Below are 19664 nucleotides of genomic sequence, written 5' to 3' on the forward strand. Positions count from 1 at the left end.
GAGATAGAGAAAGAGTGGGGGTGTGAAAGAGAAGTAGAGAGAGATAACGTGTCGAGAGCGGTCTTTACAACAAGATTTTATGACAGGATCTGTGCTTTTCAACAAATTATTTAACGGTAAATGGCATTATATTTGAATTTCGGCTACAGATACATTCTATTGTTTCAGTTGAAAATATTTATCGGATTTATTCTATTTTTCTGTTCATTATAGTGAAAGAGGAATTAATCTATAACTTAAGTATTCTCTGGTCGTCAGTTAACTGATCCCTTGTCTAATCCTTTTGGTGCTTTTCTATTGTCTATTTACTTTTCAAGCTTTTCAGACCCACATTTTGGATTCTCTTTTCATTATTCGATTAGTCTGACTCTTCTTACAAATACCTTTTAGAGTTTGTTTCACATATAAATTCATCTTTGGGTTTTGAATTTTCCGGAATCCTGCACTCCGAACCTGAAACAGACACCTTATCACCAACCAACTAACATCCACGCACGAATCCACTGTCACTTGCAGCTCACCAACGAGAAATTATGCTCACACTTGGTACAACAGGTTGACAAATTTGAGGTTATACTCTCCAGAAAGAAACAGAAAAAATATTTTTCTAATTCCTGCCACTCAAGCACGGAGCAAAGTGCATAGCAAATTAAACACTAAGCCAGCACTCGCCAGAGTCCTTTGCCGCTATGCGTTAAGCCCGTCATGTAAAAGTAATTTCGGTATAAAGATGTGACAGTGAGCAGCTGTAAAAACGTGCCGCAGGAAAATGTGTGTTGCAACAAAATGTAGGAAATATATACATAAATGCAGAAAAATGCAAAGAAAATATTTTCATATAATCATAATCCACCTGAGAGTACTAACTGCACTTGTGCATGTGAGGAGCGCAAATCTTCAAAACACGACACACAGCGAAGAACAGGCAACCGTAAATTGGGCAAAAAAAAAGAAAGGAGCGAGGGGAAAAAAGTGAAAACAAATGTTGCATGTGGTTTGTGGGCACTGCCACACATATCCAGCCATAGCATGCGTCCATGCTGCCGCCATTTTTATTGTGCCACACTTGCCGTTAGCCATTTTGCTGCACTTCCGCCAAGCGCTGCAACCGTTGCTTCCGCCTTTGCGGTTCGGCTTCAACGCGCTGGCTCACATTATGGCGGTTGAGGGCTCAGTGGGGCATGTTGCCTGTTGTTAGAGGTAGTTGGTTGTTGTTGTAAATTTTAGTAGATCCCTGCCACAGCAGCTTGCAACGACAGCCGGCATTTTCAGAACTCAACAGAAATGTTAAATGCAAAATAAACAGAGCACAAAGAGTAAATCTAACTACAACAACAACAACGTACATATGTAATGAGCAAGCAATTTATTTCCGCTTGCCGAGGTGATGCTTTTAATTTGATTTTTTTATATAGATTTTTATATTTTATCGCATGCGATTTTTTTTTGAAATTTTTTATTTCTATCCTCCAAACCCCGCCTTACACTTAGTCAGCGTAAACGACGCGCCATCGTTTTTCATAGCATTTACTGTTTTTTTTTGTAATTTTTCTCTTTTTTCTACATTTTTGCTTTTTTGCATTCACTTTATACCATCTCTCTCTCTAGCTCGACTGGCGCTTTGTGCGCCATTTTTTTGTGTGTATTTTAAATCCGCACTAATTACTTGCCTAATTACACAGATTTCGTCCGAGTTGCCGCCATTTGTCTTCGAAATCACTTGTAAAATGCGAAAAAATTACGTGGCCAACAGCGGAAGCTCCATGTTGCAACAGCGCGCTAAAGTTCCTGGGAGTAGTGGGTGCTGTGTGCGCTAGTGCGGGAGTTGGCTGTGTAGTTGTAGTAATGCATGTTGCGTTTGTTGCGATATTGATTACCTGTAATTACTTAGTCGGATGTGGTGTGCGAGATTGCAGTGAATGGATTTAAATTGCGGAAGATGTATTATTCACGGTTCTCAGCAAGCTATGCTCACTTTACGTTGTACGGTGTTGAAAGATGGAGAGATCATTTTTTAATGTGGGAAGGCGCGCACAAATTCCATGAATATTTGGAATTTTTAAAGAGAACTTTAATCCTTCCGAGGTATTTCAGTCGAGCTTTTCAACAACTCGAGTAGTATGTTCCCAGAAAGGAAAGTTTAGTCAATCCCTCATATGGTTGATCCTCTCGGTCATAAGGAATATTTGAAAACTCCTCTAACAGCACGTCTCGATAAAAGTTCGTTCTTTTCTGTACTTCTAAACTTCTAAGGAACATTCCCTAATCTACGTTCTGTCTCTGCTTTTTCATCCTTTTTATGGAGCTTAGGATAAAGAGCTAGGTTTCTATAGAATGAATTATTAGCTTATTATTATTCGAGGAGAGGGGTATTCAAATCAGACTATAAAATACTGAAGTCTATCAGCTACATGTAAAGCAACATACCTAATATCACCCGAGAGCTATTGTAGGCCATCTCAGTGAGAAAGTGAGTAGTTTCGGCTATGTTCCTGGGTGGTTTTAAAGAGGTTCCTATGTCCCCACTGCTGTTAAATTTCAGCGTAAAAGAATAGAACCGGAAATAATATTGGACTTTAGTCCCGAGTTACAATTCAGTTCTCAATGAGAAGATGGGAGTATTAGATTGCCTACTTGAAAAGTTAAAAACACATTTCTTCGCTAAAATACCCTGTATCACGGGTTAGAATTTTTGAGAAACTCTCCTAGGAGCAAAGTCACCAATGAAGTTTTACCCGAAAAGCATTCCCAAAATGTCTAAATCGACTTCTCACTATGAAGGGTCTGGGATCTCCTCTACAGTCGACTAAGGTTTCGTTAATGCATGAAAGAATACTTTTGGAACGGTTTTCTATTTGAATGAGAAACAATTAAAACACAAGGTTAAAAGGTAATTCAACAAATACTTGATTATGACCATCAAAAGATCAAAGATTTTTTAGTGAAGTTGGAAACTGATGTTCCGAGGTGATCCAATTGTAAAAAGATATGATGTGAGTACAGTTTAGGGTTTATATATTGTCAGAAACACAAATTTAGTTTAAAATTTGATTATTTAAGAAGATTGGCACTAGAAGAACGGCGACATTGACATTGTTCACCGAATAAAAAGACAGCGGCTGCGCTGATTAGGTCATGTTGTCCGCATGGACGAAAACACTACAGCTTTGAAAGTGCTCGATGCATTACCCGCCGAAGGAAGCCACGGAAGAGGAATGCCTCCACTCCGTTGGAGGGACCAGGTGAAGCGAAGACCTGGTTACACTTGGGATCTCCAACTGGCGCCGAACTGCGAGGGAAAGAGAGGAAGAGAGAGAGAGCTATTGTGGACTAGGCTATAACCGCATAAGCGGTGTCTATTATGTTTCTAACCTCAAAAAATAGCAAAAAACCAGCTAAGAAGAACATTAAAAAATCTTAAAAAAAACTTCGAATTTATTTTGTGTCTTTGGCAATAAATTTACAGATTTCACATGGTAATAATATACGAAGTAGTAATGCTGTCAAAAAAAGATGGTACACACGCAGTTTGCATTTCAATGCATTTTTCATAACCTCAAACACATACACACTCCGCCAACGGCACGAAAACACCAAATTGCATAGTTCGGCTTAGCATAAATCATCGTTAAAAGACGCGTGTTGAGCGCCAATAAGCGCCATGCCAAAAACCTTAGCTACCTTCAAAAAGAAGAAGAAAGCAGGGAAGCAAGCGAAGACGGGAGTATCCTTGCGTGCATATCCTTTTAGCCATTATTTGAAGCTGTGTACAATATTTGTGCGATTGAGACAAGCAAGCAAAGCTTTATACACTGTAAAATTGTGGGTGTCTGTGTAGTTGCGCCAGGTGAGCCATTGTCTGCCGCAACTGTTGCCACATTTAAAGGCCATTATCGTATTTTGACCAAAAAAGAATTATTTTAATATGCACACACACTAACATGTGTAAATCTAAAGGTGCCAGTAATGCCTTGATATATATTTGACATGCTGCGCACATTATGCAAATTTTTATTGTTTTCTCAGCGACCAAAGAGTCACACACACCTGCACACGTGTGTTTGAAAAATTTAATTCCGGCAATATTCACATAAACTCACGCATCATCTTCATTTCAAATTATATTCACCTTTATGACAAAAAGGATTTTCACACATTCGTGCTGTCATCGAAATTGCTTGCATGCTTGCTGTGTGCCTATATCCTTAATCTTCTCCTTAATCTTCTATATGAAGATATGTGTGTATATGGATGTTTACATTGATGTCTGATTACCTTTAGATTGCTGAAATTGCGATAATTTAACGGCACCTACACACAACTACAACGCGCAATAAAAGCATTAAAATTGATTTTACATTTAAGGATTCTGAAATCTTGCAGGATGTTCATCCAGCCCTCCATCTCCTCACCCCCTTCACTTAACTCTTCTCAGCCACATTGTTTCAAATGTCAAATCAGTTTCAATCAATTGATAAAAGCGCATGTCATGTCACTCAGCCATTGATGCCGTACTGACACCTTTATCGCTGATTTCTTGTAGGTTCCCTTCGTTTAGGCGTCCGACATCCCGATCGTACCCTACTCACGCAATCAACCTTTTTTTGGTCTTTTCGCAGACATTTTCATTCAAAGTTGGACGTTGAAACGTGGACTGGTCCGCAGTACGTGCCGACTTTACTAACATACAATGTTATAAATAACGGTACATGACCGCGTATCCTTGTTGCTTGCCTCGATTATAAAACACCAGACGTTTTCAATACTTTGCCGAAAATACAATATATTTATTATAGTGCGAATATTATAGTATACCTATAAAGGTGTTCATTTTAAGCAATCCTCTTGAGAAAATTATACGGTAAATTTTAGATACTTGTATATGAGATCTCAGGATGCAAGTTGCCAAGCGGGCAAGGTGGTTATCTAAGCATTTCCTTTTCCATTGTCCAACTTTTGCCAGACTGAGGTTGGAACTCCTCGAAAGGCCCTTTTGAGCCGTCTAAAGATATTCGTAACAGATTTCAAGGGTTTTGCTGAATCTTAAGGGTCTTTGATCCACAGGGAGTTTTACTGGTATCACAATTGACAGCGCGAAACTGTCTAAGTGATATCTTTTGTATTTGCAGAGGTCTGCCTTCGAAGTATGATGTAGTAAATTTCGTTTAGAAAACATGATTGAGAATCGAATCGAACACACCACTGGTATAAATACTTAGCGAATAGAACACGTCACTGGTTTAAGTATATTAAACTGGTATAAATGCTTAACTAATCGAATACACGACTTGTATAAAAACATCAAGCTGGTATAAATACTTAGTCAAGCGAACCCATCACTGGCATAGATACATCAAACTGGTATAAAGGAAAGAAAATCGTAAGTCAGCACAAATTTTATGGCGAATAGAGGAAAAATCATTTTTGAGCACTTAGGCGATATATTACTTCATATATCAATACTGATCGGAAGAACCTCATTTATATAATCTGGTCTCGAAAACAGTAATTTTGTTTAGGTAACAATCAAAAGAAAATATCGATACTTCAACAAACCTCAGTAAGAGCTATGACATGGTCCACGGAGAAACCACAACTTGCGTATTGTCCTAATCTCTGTTAGGGACTCTTCTCTGTAGATTTTATCTGCTTTTGTTTGAACTTATGGAAATTACAAAAAGCAACAGAAAGGTGTAAGAAACCTTTGCATTTGAGCTAGCGTGACATACCGCTTAGCCTAGGCTTATCATGTGCTCATCGCCGTCATCAACGTAGTCATTGGCGTCGTTAAGGCATTGATGCCAACAAACCCCAACCAGAATATTGTCATCAAGAAATTTGAAAATTTTTCACATTAGTGACTTGACTTTGACTTGATATAAAGCTGGGGTGGATAGATGGATGTATGGTTATGTGCTAGCCCGCAGCTACTTGCGCAAACAAATCACGTGCGACACGATACGAAGTAGCGACGACAACAACAGCAACTTTGTTGGCGGCTGAATTTTCGGCCATAAAGGAGTCAAGTGGGGAAGTGACAAGGTGCTGATGAGCGAGTGTGAGGGTTATGTTGCCACACCAATCGCGCGCTTCCGCCAGCATTTACTTTTTTGTAAAGAATTGTTTTTTTTTTCATTTGACTTGGCAAGTGGTGTAAATTTCAAGGTAAACGACTGACGGAAAAGTTTTTTCAGGCTTAGAGAAGGAGGGTGCGGGAGTTGTATATGATATGCTATTGCATGAGCAGCTGATAATAATAATACTCGTCTTTATTTGTGGCGGCATTGTTTTGTGTAACCGCAACTTTGTTGCAAGTCTAATAGGTAGAAGTTGTGGGCGTTACAACGGAAAGCGTGGCAGCTAAAACGGATGTTTGGCTTTTAAAGTGAAAATAATACAAAAAAATAAAGAAAAGAAAGAAAAGAAAGATTTTTTTTCAGAAAATTATTACATTAAATAATGTTTAATTTTTTATACTCTCGAAACATGTTGCACAGAGTGTTATAGTTTTGTTCACATAACGGTTGTTTGTGTCACCAAGAAATAAAAGAATTAGATATGGGGTGTTATATATATAAATGATCAGGATGACGAGTGGAGTTGAAATCCAGATGTCTCTCCGTCCGTCTGTCCGTGCAAGCGATAACTTGAGTTTTCATTAAGATATCTTAATGAAACTTGGAACACATATTCCTTGGCACTCTGATGGGATTGCTTTCGAAGATGGATTCGAAAATCGGTCCACTGCCATGCCCACAAAAGGGCGAAAATCGAAAACCTATACAGTGTCATAACTAAGCCATAAATAAACTTATGAAAATAAAATTTAGAACATAAGATCGCATTAGGGAGGGGCACATTTGGATGCAATTTTGTTCGAAAAGTGGGTGTGGCCCCACCCCCAAATATGATTTTTGTATATAACTCGCAAACCAATAAAACTTTCTGCAGTCGTTTCTTTTAGCCATTTCCTTATACATTCAAAAAATTAAAGAAACGTCAGAAACACTAAATTTTACAGAAGAAATAGCAGAAGGAAGCTGTACTGAGATTTTTTAAAAAATGGAAAATAGTCATGGCGTCGCCCAAGTATATCTCAAGAACCACTCGACCGATTCGAATGAAATTCGGTATTTAATATTTTCGTGACACCTTAATAACACGGATAAATGAACGAAATCGGTTCACAACCACGACTACTTTCCTTATAACTCAATTTTGAACTCCACCTTATTCCTTTACTTTATAATATATACATTAGGAACCAATGAAGATAGCGGAATAAAACTTCATACAAATACTGTATATGATCTGTGACATCACTTGTAGAAAAATTGTCAAAATCGGACTATGACTTTTCAAGGCCCCTGATATCGAACATGAAGAACTCAGTGCCTAAGGGTAATTTTTCACCGAAAATATAGGTAAATCTCTCAGATATTTTAATGTAATTCATTCCCTAAGAATTTTTTTTCTTATAACAGTTTGTCTCTGTACCAAAAATGGTTAAAATCGAATCAAAACTTCGCCCAGATCCCATATACCTAATTATAGGTAATATAAAATTAAGTGAGCGTATAGTCTTCGATATATTGTTGATTCTTGGTGGTGAAAACGAGTGAAATCGGTTCAGGAATTATCTCAGTCCCATATACTATTTATGATGACTTTCGTTATTCTATTTAACTTTATACCGAATTGTGTTATCTTTATAAAAATACATCAATAAATTGTGAGAGTATAAAATGATCGGTTGCACCCGAAGTTAGCGTTTCCTTACTTGTTTTTTTTTTAATCTATATATAAAACACTCATTGAGAAGAGTCTCAATGCTTCCTAAGCTTCTCTCATCAATGTTTAGTCACACTAATTAAGCGGTACAAGCTCGCGACAACATTTTGTTGCATGCAACATGCGCTAAATCGCTAAATTATGTATGTAAGTTTTATTCAACAACAACACTAAACACACCAAGGTTGTCCTATGTCTAAATAAAAAATCTTAAAACCCACAAAATCAACCACAATTAATGTTGTTATGGTTCTTCCGCAGAACTCTACGCCTTCAAGCAAATTTGTTGCCACAATTTTTTAAGCTTCGTGTTTAAAATTTTCTATATATTTATTTTACAAAAACAGCAAATTCATGCTTTGCCGCTTATTATTTTTTATTTAATTATTTTATTTCCATTTCATTTAAATGCACCGTGGTCAGACGCTGTTGCTGCTGCCGCTGAACGCGCTGGAAAAACAATTAACCATGAAATTGAAATTCTACTACTGTAATTGTTGTTGTTGCAGTTTTAATGCCAGTTTTCGTGTACACGACATATTTAAGCGTTTGTACAAAGCAACTTGCCACAAATGGCGTTGCCTTGCCACAACTGCCAACATTTGTTCACCTCGCTTGACTGCGTCGCCGTCCGCCACCGACGCCTGGTCATCGTTTAGTTGGCAATGCGACTCTCTAGCCACCTATAATAAAGACGCTTTCGTTTGCCTAATTTGTTCCACTTCTGCATTTTGCGCGCACTTTGCGGTTGCATAACCGCCGAACTATGGCAGCTGAGCTGGAAAAATGTGCAAATGCAAATTTTTGAAGGTTTTTTCTTTTTTGTTTTTTTTTTTTAGTCTCATGGGTGTTGTACTTTTATTGTGCAATGTTTGGTTTTTGTTTGCGCTCCCTGGTGTGCAGGATGAGGTTATGCAATTGAGGAATTCTGGAGAGACAGCCAATTCGGTTGAGGAGTTCACTGGCGAGTTAGTAAGAGGTGGAGGGTAGAAGAAGTAAAATATATTATATATTAACAGTAACTCAGATCTGGATACTGAACGTGAAAAGACCCGTAAAGCTCCATATGCCTTCATTGAACTATATACCTCAGGAGATTAGTTATGATTCTGGTCTAAACATATGTGTGTTCTAACCATAGCTATCCGTCAGATTTTTGTGGTTCGAAGTAGGAACTTATTGAACCCAAAGATATAGGTAAAATATATTTTATTACTGCGATCGATGGGATCCAAATATTTAATTTGACTCCTTGGGACTCATAGCCTTCAACGATAAAGACCCGACCAAAATTTCACCGTATGAGGAACCCATCAACGGATTTCGACCTTGGATAATCCGAATAAACTGTCATTTATGTCTCTTATGAGTCACTGAAATCCAATTTGTCTTCCGAGGTGAAAATTAGATGGTTTGATCCAAATTATTTGAACTAAAATACATATTGTATTCGAGAAATTCCATTAAACGAAGGAAATTACACTTCATCACTGGACGAACAAAGTGGGCTTATACGAGCTATATAGAACTTCCTGTGACACACCAGTTTGAGAGACGACCTTACAAAAACTTCAATAATTCATTATTTCTCGACTCCAGGTATTCAGGACCTATTATAGAAGAATAAAGGAATTGAGTGTTTGAAGTTAGATTCAAATTATATAAACTATTGGGCTCTACTATGTGGCTTTCCTCAGCGTTTGTTATTGTAAACCTTTAATTTCTCTAATTATTGTTGTCCTTGCCACAAATTAATGCATTAACGCAGCTTGCGACACTTCGAAGATCTCTCAATTATGCTCACAAAACGTTGTCACGCTTCGCACTCATATTAGCATATTTTTTAATCTCTCCCAGCACGCTCCTCTGCTTTCAAGTTTCCTTCTCCTGCTTGAAATAAAGTATACACTTTATGGTAATTGCACAGAGACACTAATTTTGACCACAAAAAATCGACGCTCCTAGTCGGCGGGTACTCTCAATGACAGGCAACCGAGCGGAAAATGAACCGCGTTGTTGTTGGTTTTTAAGTAATCTACGCCGTTATTGCATTGTTGTAAACACGAATGACATCAATGTGGCAGACGTTCAACGCTAAATTGTAACAGTGAATTAACTGGGTTCAAGAGTTGAGTAAATTTCGGAGAGACTTCGATGATATAATTTCTACTATTTCTATTACTATGGTTGTTGTTTTGTTCATAATTTCTCTATTCAAATTTATTCACCTGCATTAGTATGCATGCGTAGTATATGCGGGTGTAGGCTCTACTTGCCACTTAATGTGTCCCCTCTTTTTGAATATCTCTCTTTTATATGCAATCTACATTTCTATATTTTTTCAATTAATCGCTTTGCATCTGTTTCGGTTTCAGTTCGTCAGGGCTCATATGCGTACGCGTTCGCCGTGCAAAGAGGTCGGCCTAACCAAAAAGGTGTTATATATTGGTTGCAACACAATGACTGCGCGTAACTGCGCCAGCGCAATAACACCTCAATGTGGTTAACTTGCAGCCCTTTTGACAATGTTAATCATATATACATACATACATATATGTATGTTCGTATGTAGGTTCCTACCAGCGGTGCAGTGCCGCGCGAGTGTCATCCCGTGACAGACAGCCAATTGTTGAGGCAGACTGCGTGTCTGACATGTGGTAAACGTGTTCGAAATAATATTTTTTTCCAACAATATATTTCAAAGTGGAACCCTCACGCTTTTAAACGCAGACAATTAATTTATTTAAAGCTATTTTATTTTATGAGCCAAATTAATTATTCGATCTAAGATTGTGTTAAAGTTCGTCTGCCAACACTTGTGGCATGATTTAAGTGCAACAAATAAATTAAATTAAATATGCAGCGCGGGTATGTTGCCACGGCGATAAATACTAGAGATTGTGGAAAGTTAAAAGAGTTGGTATTTATGATCAGTATATGGTCATAATTCACTTATTTCGAGGTATATTTTACAAATAATTGACGATAATGCGATCTGACAATTATTTAAGATTTTATAAGCAAAGATAAAAGTACACAGTGTTATGTTAGAAAAATGGCGCTTAGAGGGTTAAAATTTAAATTTTTGCCATTTTCAAACGAATGAATAAATTCCTCTAGAATCAGTTGGAGACCTAAATCGTTACTGCTTTCATCAAAAGTAATTTCTAGAAAGATCTGTTTAAGACTAAACTATTTTAAATCAATCGAAATTTGGTCTGCTCTCCAAGGCCTATTTAATTTGTCTCTCACAATATTAATAATAGCTAGACCGTTTCAAGACTTTACTTAGACAGAATATAATTCATTCCGAGGTAATTTTATATATATATATATATATTTGGCGTAGGAACCGCTTTAAGCGATTATAGCCGAATCCACCAGAGCGCGCCACTCATTCCTCCTTTTTGCTTTTTGGCGCCAACTGGAAACACCAAGTGAAGCCAGGTCACTTTGCACTTGGTCTTTCCACCGGAGTGGAGGTCGTCCTCTTCCGCGGCTTCCTCCAGCGGGTACTGCATCGAATACTTTCAGAGCTGGAGTGTTTTCTTCCATCCGTACAACATGACCTAGCCAGCGTAGCCGCTGTCTTTTTATTCGCTGAACTATGTCAATGTCGTCGTATAAATCGTACAGCTCATCGTTCCATCGTCTGCGGTATTCGCCGTTGCCAATGTTTAGAGGACCATAAATCTTGCGCAAAACCTTTCTCTCGAAAACCCCAAGAGTCGTCTCATCGGATGTTGTCATCGTCCACGCTTCAGCGCCATACATCAGGACGGGAATAATGAGCGACTTATAGAGTTTGATTTTAGTTCGTCGAGAGAGGACTTTACTTTTCAATTGCCTACTCAGTCCAAAGTAGCACCTGTTGGCAAGAGTGATTCTGCGTTGGATTTCAAGGCTGACATTGTTGGTGTTGTTAATGCTGGTTCCCAGATAAACGAAATTATCTACAACTTCAAAGATGGGGGATGGGGTCATATGTAGAAGTTCACGCAAGTGAGGAAAGTTTCTGATTGCCATTCACTTGGGAGTGGCCAGGAACGATTCTTTTGCATATGACTCAAGCAGCTCACGACTTCCGGTTTTAGACCAAGTATCCCCTGGGTAGCTAACAGACATCCGTTTGGAGGCGAGCTAAAGTGAGAAGGCGAAGCCCGCTTGTGCGGTTGTGCGTAGGGCTTGGGACCCACATAAAAACGAATAACCAGTGAATAAGAGGTAATTTTTTGCTTAAGGATATTTACTTTGGGATTCTCATTATAATCTCCCTCTTTATGCTAGTCCCTTGTATGTAGCTTCGAAATCTTACTTCTGTTGTCAGTCGTATGATAACTTTGAATGCTTAAACTACCATCTCCATCAATTCTAAGTTGATATCTCCATTATTAAGCGTAAATTTGTTCCCTAGGTTTCCAATGAGATTATTTTTAGCCTCTCTCAGTAAAATGAAAAGTAATTTTGTGATAGTTCTATTGAGTATGGAACATATGGATAAGTATTTAAAACAGAGAAGTGTAGGGACACTAAAAAAGTAGACCGATAGGAACAACAAACGACGCCATATTTTGTCCCGCTCTGTTGACATTTCTCTTCAGTAAATCTTCACAATCGATTTATTGAAAACAAAGTTTGGTGAACGTTTTATCTCACGAAATGGCTCTGGACTTCTGCAAGCGTGACCGTGGTGGCCAAATAAAGAAATCGAGTTCCATACATAATGGTATCGAATGTACTTTTATAGGAATAAAGACTAAACTTTTGTAGCGCTCTTATTGAAAAAGCCTTTAGATATAATCGACATTGATCGATAGATATTATGGCTAACGCAGGGGAGGTACTTGTAAAGAATATTCTTTGATCCATAAAATGAGAAAGAGCTCAAAATTATAAATGTTATTTCATATATTCATATAAAGGAAACTTACATTAGTGGAAATACAGCAAGTGTTTCAAATCTTTGAGTTCCAGAACCCGATTTTAACCCTCAATAACTTGTCATATTGCTAGAACAGTGTTTATGTAACACATTAAGAGATCCAAAACCCTTTCTTAGATCAGAAAGCAGTAGAAAGACGTGTGAAATTTTTAGAGATATTTCTGGGGATTAGAGAGTTTGATTTTTGGATCTTTGGGAGTTCTAGAACCCTTTTATACGGTTACAATTTTAATATTATTAATCAGGAATAAATTGTGTATTATTTGGAGAAGAATGCAAGTCAAAAGCCGATTAAAACCCACAACGTTCTAAATAAATATTTTTTGTAGAAAAATATCAAATTCCTTGAAGGCTGACGACTTTAACCAAGTCAATTAAGCCGTTAAGTAATTAAGTAAATCCAGTGAAAATACCTTTAATAAATCCCAGAAGTGTAAAAATTGCAGAGCTTAAGCCGAAAAGCATAAAAATATGAACATAAAAAACGCGTCTAACGCTTCAAAAAAATATCAAAGTTCAAAATAAAAGTTTGCAGACGCTTACATCAAGCTAGCTTCGTATGGTGCATTAAAGATTTCTTTGCGCAAAGCAAATGCATTGGCGGCGGAAGTTGGTGCATTAGCTGCTCAAATATGTAAGAAATATATATGTATGATGAACGCCGATTTCTTAGCCATAGCGAGCGACTGATTGCTTATGTGTGCGCTGGCGACGCAAGTGCAACGTGGCAGTAACGAAGCATTTCTTATGCCCATTTCCGCGCTGGCAAAAATCTATGCATAATTAAAATCCATTAAGTAGCTACCAAGCGGGAGCAGTAGCAAACTCACTATGCAATTGCAGTTGTTGTTGCAAATCTATTGCGATTTGCTGCACGAAGCTGTGGCAAAGTCAGAAAAAAATGGCAAATGAAAAAAAAAAATTCTCACAGCATTTTGCGCTGCCAAGGGTTATTGCAAACTTGGAAAGCTTGAGAAACTTTATTCAATATTAGCTTTACAGGGTGCCTGCCGGCATGGAGTGGATTAAACGAAATTAAAAAGGCGGAATTTCCAATATACATATATGGCAGTGGCAATCAATGAAAGACCACTTCGAATTAAAAGAAAAGGGCGTTGAGTTCTAGAAAGAAAAAAAAAAACAAAAACAGAGAAACGCCGGCACACTTTTCCACTCAAACTCACAAAAAGTGGAGAGTGGAAAAGTTTTCAGCTTCCGCCGTTGGCAATAAATGCCACTTTAAGGCAACAAAAAGCAAAGCTGCCGCTTCAGGGCATGCCACTTGACCAACAGCAAGTAGCAGTGGCAGCCGGAAATGGTATGTGAGTCGGCTTGGTTAGCGGCTACAAAATCAATTGGTTTTCTGGCATTGACCACTGCAAGCCCAACATTGACCGTTATACACTGAGTGGCACGCAACTCGTAAGTGCTTAAAGCGAACTCTCTGCTGCTCTCTGATGTGACTCCACTGTCGTACATGAGACTCAAGGGACTCTTGAGCTTGTTGCATGCTGCTTGTGTGTGAGGCCTTAAAGCTCATCCCTTTCGGCGCCACTTGGGAATATTATATACTCATTCCTTTCTTGTTGTTGCTGTTGCTGAAGTGCCTTCAGTGTCAAATCAAGCGTGCCACTGCACTTTACTTGACCACAAAAGATTTATGCAAATACATATAAACTCTCTCATATACACATATAAACCAAAAACAATAACAGAAAACCTGTAGAAAATTAATTTACCTTTTGCCCTTCAGTGGTCGGTGCAAAAAAATGCAATCAATTTTACTAATTTACTTGACCGTTCAATGAATGAGCGAGTGAGTAAGTGGCTGCATAAATGTGAGAGCGGCATGAAAGCTGACCGACCGTTACTCAAACACAACTGTATTATCCAAGCGAAAGTCGAGTGTGTGTGTGGCAAACGAGTGGAGCCTGTTGAGTGGTTTAGTCAAATCAAGTGCAAACAGGGTTGCACTGCCCCATTTAGCAGTCAATCAGTTGGAATTTTAATTATTTTTTTGCACTTTTGCCTTGATTTTCACTTCGCTCGCCATTGAAGCTCTTGATTTTGCAATTAATTCGCCGTTTATTGAAATTTCGGCATGCATGTGTGTCTCTTTGAGCGATAATGTCATTTTAGCGTGTCACTCAATGTCATGACCTGGCACATATTGCCTTAGTCAGCTATGATGTGCGTGTCATTTGATTTGTCAGATAAATAGTTGACAGGTAATTGATGGGATATTACGTGGGCGAGTACGTATATAGTATATAATTGCATAAAATTGGCCGTAAAAAGTGAGGTTAGACTTCAGATGGCTAAATGCAAATATAAAAGTTGGACGCCGCATCATAAAAATTTGAAATGTAGCACAGGACATTAATAAGGGATATTAAATAATTTATTTGAACTTATCTTATATTTTAAAGATGTTGGAATTAAGTGTAAGAGTAATTACAAACGGTATGTTAGATAATAATATCAGTCAATCTCTAGTCGGCTTTTATTTATATAAACCTAAATCGTGTTTGAGTATTAAAACATACGTGGACTCCTGTTTATAGCGTCATTCGATATTCGCTGGTGGAAAATAAGGGAGGAAACAAGCAGAAGGTCTCAGATATTTATTAAGACTCCTTCTAGAGCATGAATAATGCTCGGTAGGGCTAATGAATTCTTATAAAATTAAATTTCAACTTATATGGAAAGTACAACTTCACAATCAAATTTAATACATTTTTAATCTGTGTTAATTGGAAGACCGTAAATCCAAGAGACCTCACAAATACCATAAATCACATTTTACAGCTTCTAGGCTTAAGATTTGAGCACCAGTATGTGGAGAAAATGGTTTTGGTTTTCCAAATTGAAAGTGGTTTTCGTTTATAAAGAGTTACACCAATTCCGTATAGTAACCGATATCACTTGAGAGTGAGTCTGAGCCTCTAAAATCTGGGTGTGGTGTTTTGTTAGCAAACTGAGGTAACAAAATTGGATTTTTTGCCAACTATAACTCTAGTTTTTAATCGGTAGGGAATATCAAAAGCTTCTTTCTTCGATGAATTTGTCTCATCTACCGCCTTTACACTAATCGAACTGATGAAAATACAAATTTTAATGGTAGAAAATTTATCCGGAGTTTTTGATCTACTGAAACTGATTATGAACCGATACTTATATGAACCTGATAAAGCTACGAAAGTCTAGGGTCGACATTTAGCTGGCTTATTATATTATTAAATTTCTCAGACTCTTTATAAAAAAACATTTGTGAGTTGTAGGGGAGAATAACACTTATCTGAATTAGATTAATGAATTAGCAGTTCCTTGCAGACCACTGTATCACCATTAAGTATTTCCACATAAACACTTAAAGTAGTTTAATCCCCATTTTGCTCCGTGCCGTTTAAAAACAGTTTTAATCCACACAGGCTAAGTGGCGTTAACTGTTAATGCCAGATAAAACTAAGCCGCATCAATAAAGTCAAACAATATTTAATCGCACGCAAACATGGAAAATATATATACAAATAAATATAAAGTATATATATCTATGCATATACATACATACAAATTATATATGTAGATTCCATATGTCGTATATACTCAACTAGAATTGCTAAACTAAAATTTAAAATGCAAAATTGTACGCAATGAACAAGCAATTAGAGCTGAATATGTATATAAATATATCTATATATATTAAATAAATAAATAAATATTTAATATTGGGCTTCTAAATCGCCTATGACTGGACGAGTATGATAAATCAATGCAACAAAAAGAACATAATTGTAATGTTGTCTAAATATCTACCTATATACATAGCTATATATTTACGCCTATATGTACTTAATCGCAAAGCAATCCAACAAAAGCTGCGCTAATGAATACCATACAATGAGCAACCGCCAACTAAGCGGCCGATAAAGGGATTAATACTAAATTAATGATAAATGTAAAGTGAGTGGCAGACGGTAACGGAAGGATAATCAAAGCAAAATGGTTATATGTATATGTAAATTCATATGAGAGCAAATGAACATATGAGCAACAAATCGACGCACCAAAAAGGTAAGCAGTAAATCGGGAGGCCATTGACTATATTAATAAACCACTAAAGGGTTTATGATATAACAGAGAGAGGTGAAGAGCATCAAGAGACAGAGTATATGTAAAATATATAATTTTGTATTTATTTTTGTAAAGTAAATGATTGAATTGATAACAAACCAACTGAAATGTTGCACTAAAACAAAAATAAAATAAAACAAGTAAGGAAGCGCTAAGTTCGGGTGTAACCGAACATTTTATACTCTCGCAATGTATTTATTTAACTTTATTTATATAAATAATACACAATTTGACCCACATATTCGTAATACATATTGTATAAAGTCCATTGAAATTTTGGAAACCATAATATTAGGTTAGAAGCAACGAGGTCCTCGTGTTCGATATATGGGGCCTTAAAAACCTATGGTCCGATTTCGGCGATTTTTAGAATGGGGCTGCCACACTATTAACATAGTATTTGTGCAAAGTTCTGCACCGATATCTTCACTAGTACTTACCATAGCTGTCATCGATTGGCTAACTGCTATAGACAAGCCAATCGAACAAACTTTCCTAATTTCCATACAAACTGGCAGCACTGAAATCGAATTGTATATACTTGGTCGCACTGAACTCTTCAACCACCGTCCATGTCTAACGTTTTCTACAACAAATTTAATTTTTGTTAAAGTTGTTTATTCAATAAATTCAATACTGACGATTTATCTTCGCCTGCCCTTTTCAATTTCAAATTTGTGTATAACAATTTTAATTATTTTGACAGTAATTTGTCCTTTGAGCCGTTCACAATAGTAAAATGGTTCTCAAATGTGTAAAACAAAACATGGTAGCACACAGCAAGCGACGATTGCAATTTTAATGAGGTATTCGCATAATCTCCAGCACGAATTCAACTAGATATCTTTGTTGTTGCATTCACATGTAAAATTTTTGACAGGCGAGCAGCGCCCAAAGATAGCGAGCAGAGAAGTGACCAATCGATGGCAGCTTTTATATATTGTAATGTAAACGATTCAGATTGTCTTCAAAGTTCTGGTATATAGGAAGTAGGCGTGGTTGTGAAGCGATTTGGCCTATTTTCACAACATATCATCGGGATGTAAGGAAACTATTACAAACCAAGTTTCATTGAAATCGGTAGAGTAGTTCCTGAGATATGGTTTTTGACCCATAAGTGGGCGATGCCACGCCTATTTTCCATTTTGTAAAAAAACCTGAGTGCAGCTTCCATCTGCCATTTCTTATGTGAAATTTAGTGTTTCTGACGTTTTTCGTTAATGAGTTAACCTACTTTTAGTAATTTTCAACTTAACTTTTGTATGGGAGGTGGGCGTGGTTATTATCCGATTTCTTTCATTTTTGGACTGTATTAGGAAGTGGCTAAAAAAAACGACTGCACAAAGATTGGTTTATATAGCTCTATTGGTTTGGGAGATATGTACAAAAAACTTAGTAGGGGGCGGAGCCACGCCCACTTCCCCAAAAAAATTACATCCAAATATGCCCCTTCATAGTGCGATCCTTCAAACCAAATTTTATTTCCATAGCTTTATTTATGGCTTAGTTATGGCACTTTATGTGTTTTCGGTTTTCGCCATTTTGTGGGCGTGGCAGTGGTCCGATTTTGCTCATTTTCGAAAGCAACCTTCCTATGGTGCCAAGAAATAAGTGTACCAAGTTTCATCAAGACATCTTAATTTTTACTCAAGTTACAGCTTGCACAGACGGACGGACGGACGGACGGACAGACAGACATTCGGATTTGAACTCCACTCTTCACCCTGATCACTTTGGTATATATAACCCTATATCTAACTCGTTTAGTTTTGGGTGTTACAAACAACCGTTATGTGAACAAAACTATAATACTCTGTTTAGCAACATTTGTTGCGAGAGTATAAAAAGTCGAGAAAAAGCAAAACCAACAACTATGTATGTGCATGAAACTTGAAACAAAATCACCGAACAAAACATGAAAATGAAATTTCTGCTTATAAACCAGATTTCACATAGCAAATTACGCATGCGCAACCGCAGACTGCGGCAAGCGCACCACTTAATTGGACGCGGCCAAGGCTGATAGGACGACAGACAGGCGGCTCCATTCAATAGCCATACATACACAGTACACAAAATTATATATATTTATATTGCATATTCAGTTTATCAGCAAAACGCGCGTACACACAGTAAACTGGCGGAAATTAGTGTGCGCGCGTTGCGTGGCTTTCGCCACAAAGTTGCGGTCACCGTTGATTAGGTTAACTACTTTCATATGTTCGGCACTGTCCTGTCGCACAACAGTGTTGTGTTGTTGCTGTTGTTGCAGCTTGTCGCTGTTAATTTCATCACAATGGTGCTATCACTGCTTTTGTTTTCCATTGACTGGCTTTCGGTGTTGTTGTTGTTGTTGCTGGTAGCGGTGTACGCATTGGCCCAAAATTTATCGTCTTTCGCAATGGATTCTAGTGGTCACCAGTTAGCGGCACATGCGTGAGTAAATGAGTTGGTGGTATAATGCGCTGCGCTGCATATAACTCTACTTCGCGGGTTTGTGGTTTTTGGTTAAACGTAAACGCAAAAAAAAATTAAATAATCTTGTTTATTAACTTCGTAACAGTAGTTATTATAGTTGTACTTGCATACATATTTGTTGCTGTATTTTTTCACTATCGCCTTGCATTTGTTGTTGTTGTATAGGTTGTTGGTTTTTGTGGTAGCTGCTTTCATTTGTTGTGGCCGGTGTTTATAACAAGATTGCTAACCATTTCAATGAAGTTAATTAGAGTAGCGCTTGTTTAACGGCCGTACGTGCGTGTTATGTGATCACTATGTGTATATACCCATAATTGGT

The sequence above is a fragment of the Zeugodacus cucurbitae genome, chromosome 3 (assembly GCF_028554725.1).
Source record: "Zeugodacus cucurbitae isolate PBARC_wt_2022May chromosome 3, idZeuCucr1.2, whole genome shotgun sequence".
NCBI classification, from domain to species: Eukaryota; Metazoa; Arthropoda; class Insecta; order Diptera; family Tephritidae; genus Zeugodacus; species Zeugodacus cucurbitae.